This window comes from Podarcis cretensis, assembly GCF_951804945.1.
Source record: "Podarcis cretensis genome assembly, chromosome: 1".
NCBI classification, from domain to species: Eukaryota; Metazoa; Chordata; class Lepidosauria; order Squamata; family Lacertidae; genus Podarcis; species Podarcis cretensis.
This window is the reverse complement of record NC_137170.1, coordinates 108,204,478-108,229,931: the sequence shown is the minus strand read 5'-3', so window position 1 is coordinate 108,229,931 and position 25,454 is coordinate 108,204,478. Positions and strand designations below refer to the sequence as shown.

At 42.4% G+C, this 25,454-nt stretch overlaps 2 long non-coding RNA genes across 2 annotated transcripts in view; one reads left to right on the top strand and one right to left on the bottom strand.

Moving 5' to 3' along the window:
• LOC307220747 overlaps window positions 1–25,454 on the top strand; it is a 41,040-nt gene that overhangs the window by 10,659 nt on the left and 4,927 nt on the right. The window contains exons 2-3 of the long non-coding RNA XR_013841076.1: window positions 6,967–7,043; window positions 23,340–23,515. This is a non-coding gene — a long non-coding RNA (uncharacterized lncRNA). The remainder of the gene's footprint in view (window positions 1–6,966; window positions 7,044–23,339; window positions 23,516–25,454) is intronic.
• On the bottom strand, window positions 12,839–15,913 carry LOC307220762. Its single transcript, XR_013841081.1, has 3 exons — window positions 15,746–15,913; window positions 14,812–14,873; window positions 12,839–13,002 (listed from the first exon to the last, which is right to left on the bottom strand). It is a non-coding gene; the product is annotated as an uncharacterized lncRNA (long non-coding RNA).

Genomic DNA, 25,454 nt, shown 5'->3' with positions numbered 1-25,454 from the left:
AGACAGGAATTCCCAGTCCTTACTGCTTATATACAGGAGTCAGGACTTACTCTTTCTATATGAATAAAATGAATTAGTCAATCAGTCAGTGACAAAAACATCCTATGCAATCAAAAGATTTTTCATGTTAAGATTAATTTAGTGTAATGCAAGCTTAAATATTGCATAAGCCCCCTTGACATTGAAATATACGGCTCGGAGGCAAGACTGGAGCAAATACTGCCAGCCACTAAAAAGCTGACAGAAAGGATAATGGAACACATTATCACATTCTTCTCTCATTCTTTGTGTGGCAGCTGATAATAAGGGAGGTGGGAGGAGACGAGGAGGGAGGAAAGTTAAGCTGTCAAAGACCTTCCGATTTTAAAGCTGTTTCTGCACCAAGTGAACTGCAGGAATAACTCTGCTAGACCCAACTACTCATACTGTCATCATTTTATGAAGAAGGAGCACATGAAATATTGTAGTGCTTGGCAAGGGCCCTTATTCCTCAGATATTCTGTGGAGGTTTGCAATGGAGAGCTTAAGGTATTTTCACACATCATGCTACCGTTATGTGTCCTGGAGCATCACGAACCCTATTTGAGTACATGGTTGAATGTGCAGGAACCTGTTCTCCAGTTCAACAGAAAGCTGTGCCAGAATATGGGATTACCATTGCACCTTGACCTATATGAGCTTTTGGTGTCATGAACATAAGCACGTAAAAAGTGCCTGCTGGATTTTGCCCAGCATCTTGCTCTCACTGTGGCCAACCAGGTGTCTCTGGGAATCCCACAAGGGCCTGAGTTTGTGCCTGCAAACAGCAAGGGCAGCTGTCTAAGCTCGTTGGGGCCTGGGACCCTGCTGCATACACACCATACAATTAAATAACGTATAAAGCACATTATTTGCCCCCAAAGAACCTTGGGAACTCCAGCTTACCCCTCACAGAGGTTGAATTCCCAGCACCCTAAGTAAACCAGTTCCTAGGAATATTTGGAGGAAATGGCGTTTTACATGTGCTCTGAACGTGCTCTGTGTGTACACAGCCCCATATGTACTAGTTAGGCCCATTGAGGAATGATTCAGGAGGCAGCATGCAATCACATGTGTAAAATACATTTGAGGTGGTGGTAGGGAAATTAAGCATCTGTTAAAAGAATATTAAAGCTGCATAGCTAACCAGATGGAGGTTAGGAAATTTGAAAGTTGAGGTTGGCTCATCCAGAATTAATTCGTCTTCCTAACACCTACAACACATTCCGTTTATCTTGGCATGCTTTTGCTCTCCCTACAGGAGCACTCACAGGCATTACTAACAAAAATGGCTACATACTTCTTAATTAAAAGGGGGGAGGGAAGAAAATCAGGCATGAGCTGTGTAGTCCCTAAGGGCCATACTGAGAGGAGAACTGGTTTGACTGAGCTTTATAGGAACCAGTAGCCTGTCTGTTTACATCCTTGGGAAGTGCTCTTCACCAGCCAATCAGAAGTCATGTCCTTAGCCATGCCCACAATCACATGGGCTACTTCAGGGGCAGAACACATCCATCATTGGGCATTTGTCCATTTGGGGCTTGCTTGGATGGCTTCTGGCCTATTGGAAGTGAGAAATGAATGCCTGCCCTCCCACGGCAAGAAAACGAGAGAGGTGCCAAAAGTCATTATAAAAAATAGAGGTGCTTTTTGATTGGGGAAGAAAAAACCCCAACTGAAACCAAATGAGTGATCTCGGCTTAGGCCCAACATTTTGCTTTTTTGTTTGTTCCAAATCCACAGAGATATGTTAGTATCAGCACGAGCTGTTCCGCAAACAGCCTCACAAAACAGCCTCAACATGTTGAGAGACCACCAGAAAAATCTCAGTTAATAATAGTGAAGTGCAATCTGCCATAAATATGGAGAAATGATTTTGCCTGCAGACTTTCATTTTTCATAGATGGACATAGATGGTAACTGGGTTTGAACATATAGATTAAAAAACAACAACAACAACCACCCCTGCACAAGTAATATGTGTGCAGAAATGTGTTCAGTTGTGTGCGAGGTGAGATTGTTCCCATTTGACATAGGAGCATAACCGCCATTAAGTATTAACTAGACAGGTACTAGTAATAGCCCTTGTCAACACTTTCAGAGGAAATCAATATACAACATAAATGTAAAATTAAAAAGGTTCTTCCCTAGATAGCAATGTGTAACTTGGGCTGAACACTTAAAACGCCTCATAATAATCTGCATCTGTCTTTTTTCCACCATCCCTCTCCAGATACACAGAAGCACGGTTGGGTGCCCTTTCAAACGTTAGTTAATGCAACACATTGTAAAACTTTTGCGGCAATCTATATGTGCTGGCAGATGGTTGCTGCCAAGTATGGCTAAGAGGGACCACCTCCTCTCCTGTTTTACAGAGGCGAGTCCTCTGATTCAAGGAGTCCTCTGTGTGAGGGGCTGTTCAGTCTGGGAACCATAAGAAGGGAGAGCGGGGTGCTCCTTGAGGTGGCCTATCTCAACACTAAATACTTAGGCAGCAAACTGAAAAGGCACAACGGTCACCTGATCATTGACTTCCCCACTATGGTAAGATGTGTTACATTTCTGTTCAATTTAAAGTGATAACGTCAAATTTTGCATTTCTACATATATACCTGCACATATAAGCTTTATGCAAATCTGTGTCTTCTTTTGCTGTCTCTTTTTGGTGATGTACTTCTTTTTGCCGGGAGGGGGCATTTGTTTGCGCAATGCGTAAGTGGCCATTCTCAAAGCAGCCTGTTTGCATAGCACACTGGTCTTTCTCTCCTCATACTGTGCAGTTTCACTTACCCATGTGGTATCACTTTTCTTTGGTGAAAACTCCATGCCAATCTACTGTGCAACTTGGTCCTATAGAACAGTGTTAATATCAACGAGAACACTAAAAGGAGGGCTATTTCCACCCCAAAAAAACCCCATTGCTGAATTAGTTCAACTTTCCAGAATACTTTACCTGTGAAATTATTTCCTGTTGCCACTTTCCCAAAGGCCAGTGCAAATAACAGCAATTTTGTCTATCACGTGGCATGGCACACTGGCACACTGTGCCCACCATCACAATCTTCACTTGTCTATGTGGCGATGGCATGTCCAGCTGATGCCCTATGCATGTAAAAGCCTATTTTCACAGTCCTCAGTCTTCTTGGTTCAGAGCAAAAATCAAAGCATGTTAATAAAGGGGTGAAGAGGTTGTTTTGCATACGACATACAAAGGAATGAACATGGAACTACACTTGGGCCTTTTGTTTCCAGAGATGAACTCATGTTGATGGTCAGGCAGCCAAAGAGTTAAGAAAAATACATTTTGTAATCGGAACAACACATTTTGACACAAGTAACACAGTCAGTGGAGTAGTGGTTAAGGAGATCTAGCATTCTCAAAATGAAAGTGGATTTGAATACAATGCTAGCACACAAAATAAAATTCATAGCAATGATCACATTCATATATTGCATTAATCTGTGTGAAAATAAATTGCAATTAGCATGGAATGAATAGCACATTATTAGCGTCTACTTTAATTAAAAGTACCATAGTGATGGATACATGTTTTTATGGGGTTTAAATTGATTTTTTTTTCAAGACCTGCAGAGGGAGCTATTGTATTTATGCAGAAATCTTTTTAAACAGTTTTTTTTCCTAAGGAGAGGAAGAGGGGTTTGTAAAGAAACATAAATCCACAACCCCCCCCCCCAGTACCATGCCAGAGAACTCTTTCACAAGAGCAGACAAGTATATGATATAAAGATTCTGTAGTCATATGTCACAACCATCTTAATCATATATATTTGGAACTAGATATTATTTGTAACCATGGTAAATGCAAAGTGGATAGCAGGATGAAGGATTTTGAAATTACTTTCAGGGACCTTTTAAATATTGTTTTGCAAATTAGCACTAACTGCAGTTGTTACAGCTTTTCATTGTTACTGGTTTACCCATCAATCTTACCTGATCATGTTTTTTTTTAGAGAAGGACTATAGCTCATTGGTAGAGTACATCCTTTGAATGCAAAATATCCCAGTTCAATCACTGGCAGGGCTAGAAAAGTCCACTTTCTGATATCCTGGAGATATCTGATATCGATCAACCAGTGGTCTGAGTCTGGCCCGGGTATAAGAGAGCTTTCTACATTTCCTCAGGCAGGAGAAAACAACTTAATGAGCAATCAGAACAAATAATAATCCGATATTCTTATCATGATAATCAAATCATTAAAAGCATATACTACAACACTAGAACTGACCCAAAAATACCTGGTCTGTGGGAGCCGCCAACATTAAAACAAACCATTTTTTAAACAGCCTCTCATATAGGTGAGAAGTGATGTGACCAGGAGCATATCTGATGACCTTTGACTTTTGGAACCTCATGGATTAGGTGCTCATTTGATGTGTGCATCTCAATGCTCAGAGAACCCCACTGAAAACAATGCTTTCATCTAGACAGCATCTTCTGTGCACAGCCACATGTCGGAGTTCTTTTGCTTACATTTTTTAATTTGCATTTTTGTTTGTTGGTATCCTGCAGTTCCTTGCCCTTTTAGGAAGGATATTTTAGTTTGGTTGGGGAACATGGGAGCAGAAAACTGACTGAATTTTCTCACCATGCCTATTTGTGCAGCCACTATATGCTTGATATGATAGTGAAATCCCTATACTTGTGATGGGGTTCTGTCCCACCGTTTTGGCCATGACAAATAGGCTTCCTCCCATGGCAGTTTAAAATAATTAAAATTGCAGTCCCATTAAAACCACAAGAGCCAGGATGAAATAGAACCAAGCAGATGAAAGTGATCTGCAACAGGTAAGCCTAAAATAAACTAAAGACTGGTAGAATAACTGCCCATGTGAACAGGCTTTTCCAAAGAGAACACAGAGAGTGGAATGAGTTTGTATTCCAAAAGAAGTCTCTTTGCTTATATTCTCAGGGCCAAAGTAGATGAGATGCTATTCACAGAATTGCTCACTGTGTGAATGGTGTCACACCTAATCTGGCCTTCAGGGCTCTGTCTGGAACTGAAGGGAGTTGCTTAGTCAGCCTGCCTATTGACCCCCCTTTTGTAACTTGTTTAGTATTTTAAAGCTCTTCCCATGCACTGTATGGTTTGACGAACTTTTCCAAAATCCTATCAAACTATACTCTGTGTGCACCTTATTGAAGAGTGTCTGGTGAATATCATGGTGATTGTAGAGGACAGGGAATTTGGTGATGTCTTGTTGCAGAAGCGTGCTTGAGTTCTGAGACAGTTCTTTAGTCAGAAAAGGACAAACTTGCTTTGCCCAATTTTACTTTGATTTTAGTTCTACCCTAAGCAGGAGGAGCTCCCGTTGCTCAGTCCCTGCTCCTGCCAACCTAGCAGTTCGAAAGAATGTCCAAGTGCAAGTAGATGAATAGGAACCGCTCTGACAGGAAAGTAAACAGTGTTTCCGTGCGCTGCTCTGGTTCGCCAGAAGCGGCTTAGTCATGCTGGCCACATGACCTGGAAGCTGTATGCCGGCTCCCTTGGCCAGTAAAGCGAGATGAGCGCCACAACCCCAGAGTCATCCACGACTGGACCTAATGGTCGGGGTCCCTTTACCTTTGAGCAGGAGGGTAACCCACTTGTCTCAGTTCCCAATGAAGTTCTGATCTTGTACTAGTGTAGTTTTTCAATGGTGATGAGCATAAATCACATTTCTGTAAAAGTTGGTGTGATGTCAGGGTTTGCTGGAGAGATCAGTATGAGTATTTGGAGAATTATGACAGTGTCAATTAAAAACATTGATCTGTAGAAGGTGGGAAGATCATCGATAGGCAGAAGGTGGATCATATAAATGGAAGAAAAGCCCTGCTCACCTAGTCCAGGATCCTGTTCTCACAGTGGCCAACCAGATGCCTATGGGAAGCACACAAACAGGACATGAGCACACCAGCACTCTCCCCACTTGTGCTCCCTAGCAACTAGGTAAAAAAAGGTAAAGGACCCCTGGACAGATAAGTCCAGTCAAAGGTGACTAAGGGGTTGTGGCACTCATCTCGCTTACAGGCCAAGGGAGCTGGCATTTGTCCACAGACAGCTTTCCGGGTCATGTGGCCAGCATGACTAAACCGCTTTTGGCGCAACAGGACACTGTGACGGAAGCCAGAGTGCACGGAAACACCTATACCTTCCCGCCACAGTGGTACCTATTTATCTACTTGCACTGGAGTGCTTTCAAACTGCTAGGTTGGCAGGAGCTGGGACAGAACACCTGGAGCTCACCCTGTCGTGGGGATTCAAACCGCCGACCTTCCGATAGGCAAGCACAAAAGGCTCAGTGGTTTAGACCACAGCGCCACCCGCATCCCCATCCCTAGCAACTAGTTTTCAGAGGAATACAACTTCCAATACTGGAGCTAGTACACAGACATTTTGGCCAGTACCCATGGCTATCCTTGTCCTCAATGAATTTGTCTACCTCCACCCCTTTAAAGCTATTCGAGTTGGTTGGTGACCAGTGTTATGACTCCATCTTCCGATTATGAATTCCATAGTTTATCTATGTGATGTGTGAAGAGGTACTTCCTTCTGCCTGTCCTTAAACTTCCAGCCACTGTGGTCTAACACAGAGTGCGCAAGGCAGCTTCCTAACTTTTTTAATCCTAGCATAACAATCAAGGATACTGCACTATTACAACTCTATGTAATTAAATACCGTTTCCACCTAGTGCATTTTTCTTGCATTTGGAAATGCCGCTGGGGTGGAATAATCTAATGGGACTTCAGCCCTTTGTCATGCCATCTAGAATTGTGGAGTGACAACAGCAGAACATTCTACTTCCTATATAACCATCCTTAACATTTCTTTCGGTGTTGTTTGTGTGAAATAAAATATTCTACCTGAACTTGAATTGCCTTTCATTTTCGGGGAAGGAGATGAATTTATAGTTCTTGCTCTAAACTTTTATCATCTTCTTTTTATAGGCTGGTGCCACCGGGATTGTACAAGTGGTGACATTAACTATTATAACCGTAGATGGAAAACAGAATTCAACATTTCAGTAATGACTGTACATTAGCATTTAATTTGTGATTTATCATTTGGGCTTTAGTGCTAAATCAGCTAATAATAACAATAATATTTTTTTAAAAATCCCAATATGTCCATGTTAAATAAAAGAACTGTGCTTAGAAATAAAATGTCCTGAAGGATATTGGATTAGAAGGCACAGAGTTTATATTTAATTTCTTCCTATCAGTTGCTGCCTGTATAAACTCACAATATGTCTGGATCTACACAGATCTATGCAATTGGATAAAAATCTTAATATCCTATCTTAAATTTTTATCTGTTTGCAAGACTTAGCCCATTCCACTAATTCACGGAGGTTGGAATCTTAGCTATTCGGCTGTTCCTTACTTAAGACTGCATCCTAAGGGAAATCTTGCAGTATCAAATCCAATTGTAAACATTAGCAGTTAAACTGTACAGACTTGCTTCATTCCAGAAGAAAATGATATTGCATTAGGAAGCGGGCATTTCTTTTGCCAACTGCAATGAAATATATTTTCCTCATAAAAGGCCTAAATGGAAGACTGTCATCAAATTGCAGTGAGTGATGGGCTTGGGGTTCCTGGAGGAGTAACTATATTATGCAGAGACATGGTACTGCTGCCAAAACACCATTCCAATACTGAGTCCTCTCTTTCCTCCCCACCCAGGAAAATATATTATTGCTTACCTCATGCTCACATTTCGTCACTGCATGTTTCCTCCAAAACATTTACTTATTTAAGAAAACCTATACCCTGTCTTCTTTTCGTGATCACAGTGTTCATGATGGCTCCCAGCAAATGAGAAACCATTCCAAAATGTGTAATAAAAATTCCGTTTGGGGCCTGGAACAATCCAGAGTTTCCCAGAGTCAAAATATGAGAAACTATGATTTGTTCAAACCATGATTCAATAAAACCAGGATCAATCTGTGGTGTGTTTTTTTTATTCTAGTTTGAACAAACCACAGTTTTCAATATTCAGTGTGACAAGAATCTGCAGTTTGTTCCCAACTGGAAATTGCAGCTAGTGTACAATGTGGCAGCCAGATTACTGAATGGATTTCACAAGTCTGAACATGAAACTCCAGTCCTGGCCCACTTGCACTGCTTCCTGGACCAATTCAAGGTGCTGGTTCTGACCTATAAAGACTTGCACAGCTTGGGATGCCAACACCCCAAGGACTGCCTTTACTCAATGAACCTATCTGGACTCTGAGATCAAGATCCAGTCCAAGAGATAATTGGAGGGTGGTAATGGAAGAATGAGCCTTTTTCTATGCTACCCCTTGATTGTGGAATGTCTTCTTGAAGGCAGGTCTCCTGGCACTGACTTTGTCATCTTTCTGGTACCAGGCAAAGGTGTTTTATTTTCCCAAGTATTTGGATAACATTGATGGCCAGGCTTCTAGTGGCTACTGGTGTTCATCCTTGTGGGGAGGTGTAGATATTTTGTGTTGCTTTCCATGACATTCTTTTGAATGACACTCTTTGATCACGTTTGGACAACTGGTTTATTGAGCATTCATCCTGTTTTGCATGCAGGGAGGTCAGACTACATTAGCTATTCAGTGAGCATACATTCTGATTTGTTTGCAAGGAGGGTAGATGAGGTTGCATCAGCAGGGCTTTGTGGAGTTGCATCCACAGCCATGCCACTCAACTGCAGCCATGGTGGAAGGAGCGGGACAGGACAACTGGATCTGATGCAGAGCGATTGCTGTGCTGCTTCCAGACTGCACAAGTAATTAGATCTGGGTTGAGCCCGATGTCATCACATAATAGCTGGCTCAGCCCCATGCTCCATCCTTGAAATTCCCCATTTTAGGGCACTCCACTGGCCCCCACCCATGGAGATACTACTAGTAGATCTCCCTCTTGCCTCCTCCAGTTGGTGGAAGGGAGAAGCTAGCACCAACAGGCTGGTGCTCACATCATTCTTTTGGGAGCAGCTGCTAGGAGGCTGGCATAGATGGGAGAGTTGGGCAGATCTCCATTCAATCCACCAACTTGACATAAGTGGGGTTAGATTGCTGTGTTAATATTTTATATTTGCATTGTTTATTAAATTTCATATGCATTTGTATTATTGTAAATTCCTTTGGGGTGCCTATCACACACACACACACACACACACACACACACGAGAGGGAGGAATGTGCAAGCTAAACTGGACCACTGGAATAGTATAACCCTTGAATACGACCAAAGCTTGCTCATCTAGAAAAGCAATGCTCCATAGAATTATCTACCCTTATATGGGGAAGGAAGGGAATCTGTTTTTGATACAGCCACTTCCTGAGTCCACAGACTCTTTTGCCCAACAAAATGTGGCCAACTCATCAAGAGATTTGTGTTGACTCCCCATTACATTGCAATGAATTCAGATTTCATGGGAGAAAAAACACTATCTAGAACTACGTAGTAGCAAATAGTAACATCTTTTTTTTCTTTTTTTAGAAAATCAGTTTCAGTGCTCAGGTTGTTTGGTCATTTAAAACACCTGGGGAATTGAGAAGTAGCCTTTCGACAGCTCTGAGCTTCCCTTCAAGTGGCGTATGCAGATGAGTGCCCCCTTGATGTGTAACAAGAGGGCTCTGCATCTTTTTTAATAGCAACCCTGATGGTAAGACATGCCCTGAATAGCAAAACATACTTAACTACAGTAACTAAATCCATATACTAATAACTCTCTATGATGCAGAGTATTTGGCAGATGTTTTCTTTCTTTTTTCAGCACATGAAGGTCTGATTCCAATGTCTAGTTTGACATTGCTGCTTTCATTAGTTGTATTGAAATGGTTGTGTTTGTAAAGTTACTGGGTTGTATGGCTCTTATGTTGTTGTTACACTGTAAAATGTCCTGTGGCCTTTTGCCAAATGGCGGCACGTAAATTTCTAAATAATATCGCCCCTCCTTTGTTTTTCTAGATGCAAAAGCTTAGGGAAAATGTAACAACTGAAATGGTATTGCTCAGGAGGGGTGCACAAATGTAATTGAAAAACAAAATTAATACACCTCCATTGGTTGGAATGTGGACTCCTTCATTCCCACCCCCCTTTTGCTTTTGTTTTTTTCACGGTTCTTTTATCCAGTGCACCTGAAATTTGTAATATGCAAATCTTGTCTGGTCAACAATATTTGAAATTCCAGATTTCCCAGATCTGTGTGAAGGTGCGTGAAATCAGTGTTACCACTTCAGTGCTGGAGGGCATAGGTGCCAAATCTAGTTTGGGATCCTTTGGCCCCCTTCCCCAATAATTTTCATCTGGGAGCACAGCCCCCTCAATATTGGCTTCCCCCACCCACCTGCATTCCTGCCTCCCCACAGCCAGGTACCGCCCTCTGTTTCCAGCTTGCCTCCAGGATGAGCAAGGAAAGCATAGCGATTGCGGCAGGCGCATGTAAGTGTGTGGTGTGTGCATGTCTGGCTGCCCACCTGGCTGCCCAGCCTTCCTTCCCCGGCCCTTCCTGCCACCTGGCTGCCCAGCCTTCCTTCCCCGGCTCCCCTGCTCGCTCCCTCTCTCTGTATGGCTTACTTTGATTGGTTACTTCCAAGTAAATACGTCTAGAACTGTAATGTGGTCTTAGGATGACAATCCTAATCACCCTTGGTACGGGGTAAATGCCATCGAGCTCCACAAGATTTGCTTCAAAGTAAGACTGTGTTTCTTGTGTTTGCCATGCGTCGGTATGAATGCTTGTCGAATATCCTCCTGCCAGTGCTGGAGTGCTTTCCCAACTTTCCACTTGCACCAAACTGATCAAAATCCTTTCCAAGGGAAACTTTTTCCCTTGCTGGCACTTAGGCACCAGTGTGGTATAGTGGTTAAGAGCGGTGGAGTCGTAATCTGGTGAACTGGGTTCGCATCTCCGCTCCTCCACATGCAGCTGCTGGGTGACCTTGGGCCAGTCACACTTCCCTGAAGTCTCTCAGCCCCACTCACCTCACAGAGTGTTTGTTGTGGGGGAGGAAGGGAAAGGAGAATGTTAGCCGCTTTGAGGCTCCTTAAAGGTAAAGGTACCCCTGCCCGTACGGGCCAGTCTTGACAGACTCTAGGGTTGTGCGTTCATCCACTCTATAGGCCGGGAGCCAGCGCTGTCGGCAGACACTTCCGGGTCACGTGGCCAGTGTGACGAGCTGCATCTGGCGAGCCAGCGCAGCACACGGAACACCGTTTACCTTCCCGCTGGTAAGCGGTCCCTATTTATCTACTTGTACCCGGGGGGTGCTTTTGAACTGCTAGGTTGGCAGGCGCTGGGACCGAACGACAGGAGCGCACCACGCCGCGGGGATTCGAACCGCCAACCATGCGACCGGCAAGTCCTAGGCGCTGAGGTTTTACCCACAGCGCCACCCGCGTCCACTTGAGGCTCCTTAGGGTAGTAATAAAGCGGGATATCAAATCCAAACTCTTCTTCTCTTCTTCTTCACCAGGCCCAGGTACTCCAGAGATCTTGGAGGTGGCCCTGTTTAAAAATGTAAACAGGGCCACCTGTTTTTGATGCTCTGATTCATTTGTCTACATAATTAGGTGTGGTTGGGTTTTTTAAAGCAACAATTTTATCTCGTTTTCAATGTTTTCTTAGCCACAACCATGACTTTTAATCAGAAAGTGTATTTTAAAATACATTTTAAAAATAAAATCTACATGAATAGGACTCCTTGGGAGAAAATCTTGTTTGGGGTTCCAAAATCTACACTCAGTTTAAATACCCCCCCGGCCCTCTGTGGAACTGTGCTCCTTAGCCATAATAGCTCTGAGATCCATAAAGGAAGCATTTCCTTAAGAATGCAGTACACATTACCATAATTTTCTGATGTAACAAAGAGGAATTCAGAAAGAGGTATCTCTCCACCTGGCTGCTGTGCTGGGAGCATTCAAACTGCATCGTTATATGATCATTTGCATAAAGGTGAAATCACTGCACTGTAAGAATTTGTAAAGGCACTACAATTATGATTGTGTAGATGTGGCTGTCAGCATTTTCGGGATCACTCACTATGCGACCTAACATCTGGAAGTGATGAGTGCTCTCGAACTCTGCAGGCTTCACTGGGAATTGAATGTAGTTTTGAGTACACTTGCCCCCTCCCAGAAATTGGTCAACACCTTGCAAGGTTGGGCCCTGTGCAGCATTGACACTATCAACGTTATTCTATACCACCCGCAAATGATGTTACCTACAAAGCTGAATTCAGCTCGTCTCAGCCATGTAAGTTAGCCTTTTCAGACGATAATAAACTTGTTTTCAATTCCTACCCAGAACTGTAAAAGAAATGCAGTGTTGTTAAGCAGCTGCAACATAGGTGCTGGTGGTCTGCGCTCAACTTAGAATCATAGGATTGTGGAGTTGGAAAAGGGGCCATAGGGTCAACTAGTTCAACCCCCTGCAATGCAGGAATCACAGGTAGCAACTGGTGTGTTGAAAGTTGTGCAGGCTTGTTCTATACCTGTGTTGTAGCATATTAAGTTTTCTTTCAATATTCAGAAGTTAGGATACAATTCCTCCCCCCCCCTCTCCTTCCTTTCCCCCCTTATTCTTTTGGAGGAATTGCCACTGGCTACAGAAGAATCATGAATGACTATCTGAAATTCCAAGCCTCAAATTTCCCGCAGCAAACGGGACAACACTGGAGCACACCATTTAAAGACAGCATAATAAGACACAATATTTGTGAAAAAAGCATTTTAGATTACTTTTTCCCCATAAGCTTCTGCAGACAGGTTTTTTTGGTGTGTGTGCAGCTTCACACATCCGATGGAAATACAACATTTCATGAGATGTTTAATCCTTAACTGTGTATTTAATGAGTTTCATACAATGAACACTTAATATTATTTTAGTTTTGTGTCAACACAAAGCACATTGGTTTGTTTTCACAAGGTATAAAATCTTGCCGTCCTCCCATATCGGATCCTCCTGCAAGATAATTGACCACAATGCGAGTTACAGCCAGAATCCTAAAATCAACGTTGAGGGCAAATAATGAAAGGAAATGTCAAATATTTCACAATAGTGCTTTCATATAATAAGAATGCTCATAAAGGACCCAAGCCTGTTGAATTATTTGGAATTTGTCTGCTGACTTGAGTGGGGTTTTTTTTGTCAGCCTCAAGAGGAGAACTGAGTTATGTTGGTCCAGTTAGTCATCTTGGCTGTAATCCAAGACTCGAAAGATACAGTGCAAGTAGACCCAGACAGGCTTTTCATTCGATGGTCTTCTATGCCAACCACAAACCTCTTTTTAGCTCCCCCCCCCCCATGTTAACAGTCTGCTTGTCAGTTTAGTGGGGGAAGGTATTCTGGTTGTGTGAACGAAATTTTGAGGCTGAGGCCTTCCTGATATTGTTGGACTACAACTACCATCACCTGTGCCCATTGTCCATGCTGACTGGCAGGGGTGGTGAAAGGGGGTGCGGTGGAGGCAGATTGCCCTGGGTGTCCTTGCTGAGGGGGGTGACATTGGCGGCATTCCCCCTTCCCCCTTCGTTTTGACAGCTGGGAGAGGCTTGGGAGTAGCGGGCGCACGGTGCGCAGAATGTCCGCCATCGGTGGCTTGCTCTGCCTCTTAGGGTGTCTCTCTCTGCCCCGGCTGCAGGGCGTGTGCACCCAAACGGCTATCCCGCCCCTGGGAGGGCACCCTCCACCTCCCTCAGGAGCGTGCCCGCCCTGGGCAGCACGGGCATATGCTCCGCTGCTGCTGACTGGGGCTGATGGAAGTTGGGAGTCCACAATATGGAGGGCGACAGATTAACCCCTCCCGACTCTAGAAAGATGCTTGGTATAGCGCTTGGTATTTGTGGCCAATTGGTGTACCCCAAATTCAAGGCTATCAATAGCATATCTACCATTACCAATTTACCAGAATATGAGTGACACCATTTGGCCATTGTATTTGCTGGGCATTTTCCTTTTTAATTTTCTTTAATTTTTTTTTTATTAAGTTCCCCATTTTAACAATCCAATCCAATCACATTGAATGTTCCAGATTATACAAATACATATCAAATAGTCCAAATATTCTGCCTAAATTATAAATTTTTTGTTGGGACTTCCCATGCTTCAAGTTCGGGAGGGCGGCTCTGATCATCTCATATCTCTGCTGCCTTGAATAGTCTTTCCAATAGTTCCTTTAAAATTTGCTGGGCATTTTCCATTCCATTATATCAAGGCTGAACAATATATGAGGCAGGCACTTCTGTGGTGCAATTAAACTGACTGAATCTAATGCAGAGCTTATACCAGCAAATACTAGTTAGACCCTATCTTTCCTAGTCCACCACCGCTACCACGAATCTGGGGGCAAAGTGAATTTTAGAAGGTTGTGATACTTGAGCTGCACATGCTCGGTGATGTTTTTCTTTTAGAGGCCTAGATGGTGTTTTTCTCACTTTCTAGTGATTGCTGTGAATATCAGACCAAGCTGGAAAGAACTGAACCTTACCTTGATCAGCATGGCTCAGGTCAGAGAAATATTATTTGCTGACTAGATACATTCTGTCAAGTGTTTGTGGTTTGTTTGATTTTTAAGCATCAAGTTTCTTCTTCCATAGAAAATATACATTTTGTGGTATTCTGAACTCTGACCCCCCCCCACTTATGGGTGTTTGTGGTTTAGGTGAGTAGGTTGAGCAGCATTCCTTGGCTTCTCAGTTTTCCCCCACCTGAAGATAAGCAAGTCTTTAGTCTTTGTAGAACTTGAGATACGATGCAAAAAATGCAAACTTCATTACCTTAGTTTGATTTCTGAGAAACCAGCCTGCACCCACCTTTCAGCATTTTCAGCCAGTCAATGAAGTCCTAGCAATGACTGACGTGTAAGGAAGCATATCTAGACAAAGAGAAGGCTAGAGTTGAAACACCCATTGCTGGAGCCTAAATCATCTGAAGTTGTATTTTGAGTTAATAGGGTATTTTCCATGCCTTATGACTGTGAGTTAGCCATGAGAAAATTGCATCTCATTTATTCAGAACTTTGATTATGTGCATGTTTTTGGTCGTCTGGCAACTATTCAGATTTGGCTTTTGGTTGTGAGACAAAAATGGAAGGGTCTCAAGCTGGTACAGGAAGAGAAACAAAATAACACAAATCATGCTCGATCAAAGGGTAGGTATTGATTTTGTAAATAAGGAGAGATTTGTCTGTATAACCACAATACATAGTTCCAAACTTCCCTCAAAACCACTGGTTGGGAGGCATTCATTTTGTCATACACATTAATTCAGCCGGCACATTACAATGTTAAACTAAATGACATTATTACAAAGCTGTGCTAAGAAGTGTTGACAGGTCCATATGGTAATTTTACAATGTATAATGAACACAGACTCCTTTCTTGCAGAAATTTATAGTTCAAATCTATACCCAGGATATCCAGTTTTATTTCCAGAAACTTAAATTGACTTATTACGATGTAGTGAATGTATAAATTAGTTCCAGTAGTTAAACTGAAACATTTCCCTACAGACTCAATTAGATTCATTAATCTACGGTGTAGACCTGTAAACGGTCCATTGTTCTTTCTCCACTCCCCAAAATGTCAAAAACTATTTCCCAAAGTATAAAATATTTTTCTTCCAAAATTATTTTAAATGGGAATAATTGTTAAATATTTTTAAATCCCAGACCCACACATTTCTAATTGCATCACCCTTTTTTTCTTTTCCACTGGAAGAGGGGGAAAAACTGTAGCTAGCTCTTGCCTGATAATTTAGTGGGATGCTGGCTTGTTTCAGTGTTCCATTAAACTTCAGGTGTACCATCTTCTCTCTCTTTTTAAGGATCAGTTTCCACGTGCACTGCAAGGAATAAATCAGCTGGAAAAGACTCCTGCTGTTTTCATAACCTGTGGCATATATATCGTTACAAACCTTGGCATGTGATTGGACAGAGGTAACAGGAAGGCAAAGGGACTAGCCAATCGCAAGACTGGGAAGAGTCTGAGTTTAGGGAAAGCTGGTTTGCACATTTTAGAGTTCTTTCCAAGAATGATGGGAGAATACAGGAGTGCAAACAATTTTTGCAAAATTAGGGAGCCAGAAGATTTATTAGGAGCCATATAGGTGAAAAATCCTGCTTCCAGACCTGTGTAGTAGAAAGTCAGATTCCGTTTTCTAGGGTACGAGTAGCTAGTGGGTGCCTGGATTTCTATATCCCTGTTATAAACTGTATCTCAAATTTATTTTCACTTTATCACAATCTTATTCCCTGATGTTTTCACAGAGTCTTCATTCTTCATTCACGTCTCCTAACTTTGTAGATTTCAGCAGGGGTGGGCAGTCAGCACAGTGTAAGTGGATGAATGCGTTTAAAATTCCACATTTGGGCAATCCTTTTATACAGCCAACCAAAATGTCACAAAATCATATGCAAGCTTTTAAGCTTTCCAGAGCTCTTCAACAGGCTAGATGGCAAGCAAAAGGAAAAATAAAAAGGGTGGGGAGGAGAATATATATATTTGGCTGGTGGTGCGACCACCTCTGTCTGCATTTTGTAAGGGGCTTATGATGAAGTGAGGGAGCAAACATTCAAAAGGGTGTGTGTGTTTTAGATGCTGCTCAGATATCAGGTTGCCTAGAGGTGTCTTAAGAAGCAGAAACATACAATAATGATTCCCCTTTCTATGCAAAAACAAGAACCAGCCATTATTTTTTAAAAAACAACTAGCATGACCTTAAATTAATCACTATCTTTGTGAATACGAGAACAATTTGTTGTTTTCCTGTTGTCCAATTCCAGACTTGTGTGTATCACTTAAGAATGGCAGACAAGCCTGGGTAACAGCTGGTTTTTGTATTGATGTAGCTAGAGGGACAGTTGTTACATGTATGTATCTTTCTGCTTCAACAATACAGTGGTACCTCGGGTTACATATGCTTCAGGTTACATACGCTTCAGATTACAGACTCCGCTTACCCAGAAATAGTACTAGTACCTCAGGTTAAGAACTTTGCTTCAGGATGAGAACAGAAATCGGGCTCTGGCGGTGCGGCAGTAGCAGGAGGCCCCATTAGCTAAAGTGGTGCTTCAGGTTAAGAACAGTTAAGTACGGACTTCCGGAACAAATTAAGTACTTAACCCGAGGTACCACTGTATGTCTCAGTGCAGCCCGATACCTCAATAGCACCTAATACAGCCCCATTGTTTTTATATAAAAAAACATTATTTTCACAATTAATGAGTAGTACATACATCAGCTATGAATACAGCCCCATTTGAATGTTAGTTGCCTCCTCGTACAAAATTCTGACAGAGATAGCTTCACCCACCCATACCTTTTTATATTTGTTTACCATCTAGCAGATTAAGAGTTCTGGAGAAATCAAAAGCTTAACAAACAAATGTCCCAATGTGATTTTTATTGTGACCTGTCTGGCTTCAGTTCCAGCTTGCTCACCCTCATCCATCTGGGTACCACTTCCTTCTTCAGAAGTTAGGCATCCTTTGTGAGATGAGTAGATAGCAAAGAGGTAGAAGATACTGTAACCTGCATATTGGTGACACTTCAGTCCAAATCTTCAGAGGAATTATCCTAGAGGTTCCTGCAGCCACTATCAATCAGCTCTTAGTTTACCCATTACAATTTGCTCATAGGAACATACACTTAATAATGATGATGATGATGATGATGATGATGATGATGATGATAAATAAACAAATTATTTTCATTATTTATACCCAACCCATCTGGCTGGGTTGCCCAAGCCACTTTAGGATCTCTGAGAGATTTTGCATGTATCAAAAAGTACCAATTGAGCCAACTCTTAGAAATTTATTTGCCTTTAATAATTTGTAGCCTGGTTTTATTTGAATTTCTTGAAAGCAAATCTTACCAGGTTTAGTTCTCACCATGCCTAAGACTTATCCTATGCACACTTGGGAATAAACCCAATTGCACAGCAGCATTAATTGCTGAGTAGACAAGACTGGGCTACATGGCTCCCCCTTAAAAATGTATGCAAAGATGTTTCTGCACTTATTTTTCAAATTCTTGGTTCTAATGCTCCCTGCAAATCAGTTCATATTTATCTCAAGTATTTTCCAGATTACTTGCCTTAGCAGTTTCTCCTGCAATCTCCCCATTGTAACTTTCAAGCAGACTCTGCAAATAAGAAGCCTCAGCATGTGAATATTGACTTTATTTCTGTATCCTCTAGGCAGATACAGGCATGAAGAACATACCGTGAGATGAGATGACTCAGAGTTTCAGACGCTGTATTAATGTTTTCCAGTTGGAGCAAAAGACTAATGTACTGTGAACCCTCTCCATTGTTATTTTAATCCACATTACAGATATCTATTCATCTGAATATTTAAGACTGTGATCCTATAAACAGTTAGTAAGCCCTGTTGAACTTAATACACCTTTTTTATAGTAGATATGTATAGGACTGTGTTGGTGTAAGTGTACTTCTTAAAGTTGGAGTAATAGGACAGGCCACTAAACCAACCTTCCACAACCTGGTTCCCTCTGACTTGGTGGCTTCCATAGCTGCCCTCTCATGCCAAAGATTGTGGGTGCCCACAATGTAACGCAGAAGTGTGACGTCACACGCACATGCCCTCCTTCGTGTGCCGCCTCCTCAAGAGGTATGGAGCGTGGCAACACAATAACGGGCCTTCTCTGCAGTGGCTCCCCATCTGTGGAATGCTCTCCCCAGGAAAGTTCACCTGGCACCTTCATTATACACTTTTAGGTGCCAGGCAAAAATGTTCCTTTTTAACCAGGCCTTTGGTTGATCTGATTTACATCCTATGCCCTTTAAATTATTTATTTTTGGGGGGGGGGGCGGGCTATTGGGTTGTTTTTATTTTTATTATGTATTTCGTGGTTTTATATCTTGATTTTATTCTGTGAACCGCCCTGAGACCCCTGGGTATAGAGTGGTATATAAATTTAATAAAGAAGAAAGAGGAGGAGTGCTTTTTTTCTTTAAAAATGTTTAGAGGTCCTCTCATTTTGACTCAAGAAAACCACCATTTTATAGTTCAAATCAGGGAAAATAAATACAGTAAATGGACAAAAGTAAAAAGATTCACAAAATGTTTAGGGGTATGCGTACCCCTGCGTACACCCCCCCCCCCAAAAGCACTGATAATAATACACATGGTGTCTATGACGTCACACACACCAGACGGCAGTGGTGGCAACACTTCTTCCTTCCTCCCACTCACAGATCAGGAGGCGGCAGTGAGGCAGAGGCGGACAAGGCGGCTGGTGGCAGTGGCTCTTTCTCTTCCACCCTCACGGACCAGGAGGTGACGGTGATGGAGGAGCAAGCAGAGACAGACATGGCAGCTCTTTTTTCACATGAAGAGATGGAGACAGCAGGGAAGGGCAGCCCCCACAAATATATTATTGTGGATGCTGAGGCACTCACACCCCCCTGGAATTGGCACCAGGGATTAAAAGGTAGCCCCACGTAGAGCATGCTGTTGTGATCCAAAATGGGTGTGTGCCATTGTGGTCAAATCAGACATCTCAAGGAATGGGCACAGCTGGTGCGCTAGATTTAGCTGTGCGAATGTACTCCTGGCCACCACCTCAGGGCTGAGTCCAGGAGCAAGCCCAATATAAAAGGAACAATGGTATTTCCGGGTTGAATAGATATGAAGGAGATAAAGAGAACAAAGTTATAAGTTCAGAAATCTATGGCCAACCAGAGATTGTTCATTAATGTCAAGATTCAAGACTCAGACTTCAGAGTACCAATGTGTAGAAGATGTGTAATTACTGGGTGATCAGAAAGCACCTCTGCACCTCTTTTTTATGTTTCACATACAGAAACGCACAGCCCAGGGCAGGCTTGCTTGAACCTCTTAACTCCTCCATTTTTAAATATAAGATGCTCAGTATTTTACATTGTGGCATCCCTGGGCAGAAGCTTCAACCAGGTTCGAGTATGTAAGATTCCACACCTGGAGTTTTTGTTATCTGCATAAATGGGGACATGTATCAAAGGAAGAAATTCATTTTCACTTTGAGCTTAGCTGGGATTTGAATCCTACTCATTTTCTATGTATTGCTGTACATCTTGTTTCTTCTCTTACCAAAGCTCTCGTCCTGAATATAAAGTACTGCTAATCAATCACACTCTGATTCGTTTCATTAACCCACAATTTATGAAATTTGAGATACAGAATTTATGTTGCTATTTTTCAGGATATTGTGCTTTGTAGTTGTCACCTGGGGAATTTCTGGCGCTTTTTCTGCCCTTTTGCCATTTTCTGACAACTTTATTTGCTTAGCAGTTAAAGCTGCATTGAACAATAAAGATCTTAAAGATCTGAATAAGCAGGCATAGGATTGTAGGGCAGGGGCCACATACACTGGTGATTTTACAATAGGGGTAGTAATAATTGATCAGCAATGAAACAGCAGCAACAACATCATCTACTCTTACCAGCTTGTTTTGCCCTTTTGACTGGTGCAGTCAACATTTTATGGGGACTGCTTTGCTGCTGACACAGTCATTGCTACACCACATTTAACAAGTTACAGTGGTACCTCAGGTTACAGACGCTTCAGGTTACAGATGCTCTGCTAACCCAGAAATAGTACCTCAGGTTAGGAACTTTGTTTCAGGATGAGAACAGAAATTGTGTGGCGGCAGTGCAGCAGCAGCAGGAGGCCCCATTAGCTAAAGTGGTACCTCAGGTTAAGAACAATTTCAGGTTAAGAACGGACCTGCGGAACGAATTAAGTTCTTAACCCGAGTTACCACTGTACAAATATTATCGCCTATGCACTTCTTCCAGATATATAACCATGCCATCAATGCACAAGAAGCAGAAATACCTCAGAGTTGCACTCCATACTAACATTATCTAGTACACCAACAGCAAGCAAATGGAGAGCAATGGTATCAGTAGCAATTACAGTACAGTGGTACCTCAGGTTAAGTACTTAATTCGTTCCAGAGGTCCGTACTTAACCTGAAACTGTTCTTAACCTGAAGCACCACATTAGCTAATGGGGCCTCCTCCTGCTGCCACACCGCCGGAGCACGATTTCTGTTCTCATCCTGAAGCAAAGTTCTTAACCTGAAGCACTATTTCTGGGTTAGCAGAGTCTGTAACCTGAAGCGTATGTAACCTGAAGCATATGTAACCTGAGGTACCACTGTAATTGTAATTCCAGTGGTAATACAACTGAAGAGGAAAATTACATGAAGAAACTGACATACTAAAAGCATTGGTTTGAAGGAACATCACACAGCAACTTTGCTGAAGCTAAGCGGGTCTGGATCTGGTTAGTTCCTCGATGAGAGATCACCAGGGAATCCCAGAGACACTGTCTTGCCATCATGGAACAATGATGCATGATACAAAAGTCAAGTGTGTATACAAAGATCTTAGAAGAGTCTTGAACAGAATAAGAAAATTAGAAAGCCCAAGTGGTTCAATGAACTGCCCCAAAATGCATTCTGACTGGTTGATGTGTGTCCTGTCCTGTCACCAGCTTTCATAATGGATGCCTTTGGGTGTGTAGTTGTTGCAGATCCTCACACTCAGTCACCACCAGCGGGTGGCCAGAATGCACAAGGCCAGGTGACTGTTGGGGAAATTTCCCTGGCCACCTAGGTAGCTGGCTGGAGTTCCCGCCAGTCCCTGCCTTTTAAATTGGCCAATGAGAGTCCTGCTCTGGAGGGTGCGCCTCACTGTCTGAAAGGCCATTGGCTGCCCAGCTGCCCCGGCAGCTTTGTCAGAACCACATAGAAAGCACATCAGGTCACATGAGGCACGATAAATGGAGTTGCCCTTGAGATCTTTAAGACTTGTCAAAGGTTTGGGGGAGGGCAGGACACAAAGAATGATGTGTTCACTTCAAACATATACCAAAATTAAGGGGATATTTGACCCATGTAGGATGCTAGCTTTCATCAGAATGACAGGTTTACTTCTTTGTATCTGATAGAAGGAATTCGTCTCATCTCCTCGTGCATCCCCTGCCCTCTCCAAAACTACAGTGGTACCTCTGGTTACGAACTTAATTCGTTCCGGAGGTCCGTTTTTAACCTGAAACTGTTCTTAACCTGAGGTACCACTTTAGCTAATGGGGCCTTCAGCTGCTGCTGCATGATTTCTGTTCTCATCCTGAGGTAAAGTTCTTAACCCAAGGTACTACTTCTGGGTTAGCGGAGTCTGTAACCTGAAGCATATGTAACCTGAGGTGTTTGTAACCCGAGGTAAATACAACCTTCACCAATCACGTGACCTCCAGATATTTGGGGCCACAAATCTCCTCAACTGCAGCCAGCATGTGCTGGCTGGGCTGATGGCAGTTGTAGTCCAAAAACATCTGGAGGGGTCAGGTTGGGGAAGACCAATTTAATAGTTAGCAGTTGGTTTAGGTGTATTATTACTGAAGTTTCACAAAGGACCCCTTCACAAGTACTCTTTCTGAATTATTTCTTGAAACCAGAGGTTTGGAGACTCTGGTGTGAAAGGAAAAAGTGTTACGGATGTCACCTTTTAAGTTAGCCAGTGGATTAAATGATTCTAATATCTGGCATAATGACATTCTGTATGGTCTAGATCACATTTGCGATAGTACATCTGACACCGTTGTAAACCCTGGAAGAATAAGGCTAAAAGAATAGCTTGCCTCCCCACCCCTTTAGCTTTAAACACATTACAGTTGTGAGTGTAAATCACTTGTCAGTCTATGGCAAATGTAACAGTGTTATAATCTGAGTTAGGGGGAAAGGAAATAAAGTATAGATAATCTTTTTGGCCATATTCCTGGCACCATCATACATTGGAGACTGACAGGTCCTTCACTTGAGTGACAGGTGTCCTTTGAAATGCCTGTGAATCAGTATCTGTACAGACTGTTGAAATGCATATTTCCATCCTTATCGTAAAGGAATGGATGGGCAAGATAGGTGCTGTTAACATTGCAAATAGCTCCAGAATTATTCATTGTCAGCTCCAGGCAAAGAATAGGGGGAAAGTTTTATTATTCACCACGCACAATAGCAGGATGCTTAATGATTCTCAGTTACCCTGGCAGAATTGTCTGTCGACTTCAGGCACTAGCAATGGGTGACACAGGTCTGGCCAAGTGTTAGAGCAAGATCATACGTTCTGGTCCCATTTTAATTTCTAATACATTAATCTTTCCCTCACAGATGCACAATGAATATTCCACAGTCTCTTGTTTGTCAGAAGCTGTCTGGCTTTCATCTATTCAGGTGGTTTCATTGACTGTGAAAGCTTGCTTAAAAGGCCTGATCAGTCAATGACAACTGTCTCACAATAGCAGTGCGTAATGCTTCCTTTTTTTCTTTTCAGGCATCTGATAGACAACTTTGACACCTGATCTCTGGGGACCTCAGAGAGTCACTCAGAGTTCTTAAGAGACTTCCCTTACTTTATCATTCCAGAAAGAATTGTCACAGGTGAATGTATCGCACTTTCGCAGGAGCTGAACTCGACACCCTCCTCCCAAATCTATTTCATTTGTGCCGGTAGTTCCCCCCCCCCCCCCGGAATGAAAATGGATTAAGTTGGCTTAATGCTGTTTTACAAGCAAGCTGCAAGCGCCACACTATTCATTTTTAAATTTAATCCTTTGTCTTAGCCTGTTAATTGCAATTGTTTTAAGTCCATTATCCCAAGGTGCACATTGTTGCTAGATGGATCCAAATGCTTGTAAGCTTTGTCCTTACTTTTGCAAATACTGACCCTTGAATTGTTAACTTAGTCGATGTCAGTGCATAACACCAGACTTGGGTGATTCATGCTTTAATTTTTTATATATTTTTTTAAAAAAATCTTCTTGTGCCTAATTAAGTAATAATCAGGGAGCTGGGAGTGTAGCAGAATTAATGTACCCCTAAGATTTTTTTGTTTTTTTAAGAGACGAAATGTCATGGTGATGCTGGTGAAACACATTAGTGTTTCAGCTTATACTGGGCTGGGAATTCTTTATCTGCACTGTAAAGTACAGCTGTTTTAAAAAGTTTACAGAAACCAGATTCAGCACCTCCTTCCTGGGAACCCCTTCCCCCCTTTGCTGTCTGTACTTGAGTTACAAACCAGACTGCCATATCTGAGGAGAGCACAAAACTACAGGAGCCCATGGGGAGAGGCAGAAACTGACAAATTGCCTTTTGTTTGACTAGGGATGCTCCCTTCACATTTCTTTCACTGAAATCTGCAGTGGAACCACCTGCGGCAAATTGCAGAGTGCTCAGCGTTCATCAGGCTCTGGATGTGATCTGCATCCCATCTGCTTATGAGTGTATTACAACTGGTCTGGGAATTTAATTCTAGGTTCAAGGGTGTACTTTTCATTGGGACCACAGCCTATACACATAGGGGACTTAACTCTTCCCTCCCTAGGTGTGATCCCATATAAGCCACTTGCTGTATTGCGATTAGCAATTGCATAGAAACTTCATAGTGGTAGCAATGCGAGATTATTTTTTTCTTTCATTGACCATTACCGGGAGAGGATATTTCCATCAGAGTCAGAGCTTGGTAGGGAAGAGTTAAACTGCTTTCCCATTGGAAGTTCCTACATAGACCTAGGATTATTATTTTTAAAAACGCCAACTCGGCTGCCAGCCATTCAATTTACATAATACAGTTCATGGGATTCTGGGAAATTTAAGTGGCTCTGGGGGTGGGGGGAACACCCCATAGCTTATACAGTATTTTTAACTCAGCAGTTGAGTTGAACTTTGTTTCCCCAAAAGCAACTCTATTGAGAAGCAAAGTTTTCATATTGGCATGCAAATGAGTTTTCTGGTTTAATTTCATTTAGAATTTGTATATACCACACATTAGTACTAGTCAGAGGGTGTGAACAAGGACTGGAGTTGTTCCCTGTATAAAACGTTGTTTGCTTCAAGCCCCCTTTTGGGTAGCTCTCCCTTCCAGTCCACCTCTTCATTTGGCTTGACTTCCCTTTCCCCTTCATCCTTGCCTTTTTGCTTCTTGAAATTGCCCAGAAGCAGAAGCTCTAAAATACAAAGGTGTTCTCCTGGCATTTCCGGCCTGACTGGAAGCAGGAAGTCCTGTGTCTCAAGAAAGGAAATCAATTCTTGTGAGATTGCCAGCTCAGTTCTGCAGACCCAAGAGGATTGGATCGTTCTAATAAGGGCCTGATAATCCTTTTGCTGAAAGAGGCTGTGAACCTTTCACTAATTAGTGTAGCTATTAATACAGTATCATGTCACAAAGCTATAGAACTGAAACTCTGGGACTGTGATTGGATGATATATGTACGTAATAGAATTGTGCTAAATTCCCCAAAGAGTCCTATTCTAGACTTTAGTGGTGGGTGGGTGGATTGCCTTCTAAGCCAAGAGAACTATGCAACCATCCACATTCTGGTTTTTGTCTTAAGCGTCAAAGTCTACATCTTTATCAAAAGGTTATTGTAAGTCAACAGTGGTGTAA